Raw genomic sequence first — 2443 nt, 5'->3', positions numbered from 1 at the left:
CCTCTTTCAAACCCTTATCCTTACCTCTACCTCTTCCTCTTCCTACCGGAGTCCAGTTGTCAAAATCCATATCATCATCCTCACCACCCCCATCTACCTTAGTTGTCATCCCAATCCAGTCTCACACCAGTTTATGCCAACCGCCAAANGTTTTTGCTTCCTCTTTCGACTGCCTCCAAACAACACGTTCCTGTTCCTCCACCGGCGACCTCGCCCACCACCTGTCCCCAGCAAAGAGTTCAGGTAAGACTGAAGCTTAAGTACCTGCCAGGTTGTGATCAGCTGTCATTGAATGCAGCTGAGGACAATTACCTCTGCCTGCCACTTGGAAACTGCAATGAAGCACAACACACTGGAATCCTCACAAATCCCAGGTTTATGTTTATTACTGTATCTAGACTAATGAAGAGTCCTATCTCTGTTGAACCATGTAGCCATATAACTCTTTTAAGTGATGACTTAATGAGATTCTTTATAAATAAATTTTTTTCAATAAGAGAAAATTCACACGATCCATCCTACTATTGCCTCTGATTCCCTGCCAGATGAGGCAGATTTAGAAGTGCCAGTAAAACCTGATTTGTGTTTGGACTGTTTTTGTCCTGTTAAGGTTTGTCAAAAATAGTAGCTTCATCCAAACCATCAACATGTCTGCTAGATCCCCATCCCAACTAGACTGTTCAAAGAGGTATTTCCTATAATTATTATTCCTGTTTTAGATCTGCTTAATTTGTCTCTAATGACTGGTTATGTACCACAGAGCTTTAAGGTTGCTATAATTAACCCTTTACTTTGTCAGGTTATAGTAACGTCAAAGAGGATTAGCTCAAGAGCTCAAGAATAGGCAGGATGATGGACCAGAACTAGATCTTCAGGACGGCAGGTTACTCTGGTGAGGCACAACACACAAAAACACGGGTAAGCAATATTCTTCAGAAACCTGAATAAGAAAAAAGGCTCAGAGACTTTTACCACAAAGGTAAGCAATGCTCCAGCGCTGATCTGATTTCCACCACAGCCTTAAGTACACTGCCACTCTGATGATCCTCATCGTCTGCAGGTGTGGATGCCAAACGACTCCGCCAGTAGGAGCCGGACACGCCCACCAGGAAGAAGACTCCCAGATCACCACATACCTAAGAAACCTGACCTTGATTTTGGAGTTCTGGCCAATTATCCTCCTATGTCTAATCTCCCAATCATCTCAAAAATTCTTGAGAAAATAGTTGCAAATCTACATTTGAACAGAAATAGGAGTTTCAGTCAGGGTTTAGAGCTCATCACAGCACAGAAACTGCACTGGTGAAAGTTACCAGTGATATTCTCATGGCGTCAGACAGTGGACTTTTGTCCATACTTGTTCAGTTAGCTCTCAGTGCTTAAAGACAAAACCTGGATGACTATTAATTTTCTGCTTTTGAACTCGAACAAGACAGAGGTAATGGTTTTTGGACCTCATCATCTTAGGAACAAACTTTACAGCCTTTCACTTCCTCTGAATAGCATCGATATTGCCTCCAGTTCTAATGTAAAGAACCTTGGTGTTATTTTTGGTTGGGATATGTCTTTTAACCCCCACATTAAAACTGTTATCAGTACTGCTTTCCTCTGCCTGTACTGTTCCCAGGCTTGAGCTAGGTGATGTCATCCTGGCCGTGGAGATTTTTGATCTGATTGTGAGTGAGCTAAACATCAACCCAATAATTATTGATTCTATACTGACAGTAAGGTAGTGCTGGGATATATCTACAATGAAAACAGGAGAGCCTATGTGTATGTTAGCAACAGAGTGGAACAAATCAGGAAATTCTACACACGCAGAGCAGTGGCAGTACGTCCCCACCACACAGAACCCTGCAGATGTTGCCACAAAGTCAGTGCAGCTCGATTCATGGACACCATCTGGCTCACAATTCTAAAACTCTTGACACATTCTGTAGAGACCAAATCTGCTGTAGTTGAACCTTGATTTTATTTTAATCAGGATATGTCTTCTAACCACCACATTAAAAATGTTACAAGGACCGCTTTCTGCCACCTACGTAATACCACTAAAATTAGAAACATCTTGTCTCAAAATTATGCAGAAAAACTGGTCCATACATTTATCACATCTCGGCTGACCTATTGTATTTGTTATATTATTTGGATGTCCAAAAAACTTTTTAAGTGAAAGTTTATCCTGTGAGGATTTGGATTTTTTGTGTTTCTGTTCTGTTTTCTTTATTGTTTTGTTGTGGGTTTCAGTTAGTGTTTCAGTTTGGTTTTTCCTGTTCATGCTCAGTATTCACTCCTCCTCCGTCACTCTTTTGCCCTCCTTGCCACGCCCATCTCCAACTGTCTGTAATTATCCCCACTCACCTGTTTCCACTTACCTCGTCACCCTCAGTATTCAAAAACCTGGTCACTTCTCTCACTATCTGTCGGTTTATTGTTTGTCGTT

The sequence above is a fragment of the Kryptolebias marmoratus genome, linkage group LG22 (assembly GCF_001649575.2).
Source record: "Kryptolebias marmoratus isolate JLee-2015 linkage group LG22, ASM164957v2, whole genome shotgun sequence".
Classification (NCBI taxonomy): domain Eukaryota; kingdom Metazoa; phylum Chordata; class Actinopteri; order Cyprinodontiformes; family Rivulidae; genus Kryptolebias; species Kryptolebias marmoratus.
The sequence above is the reverse complement of the archived record's forward strand: the minus strand, read 5'-3'. Positions refer to the sequence as shown.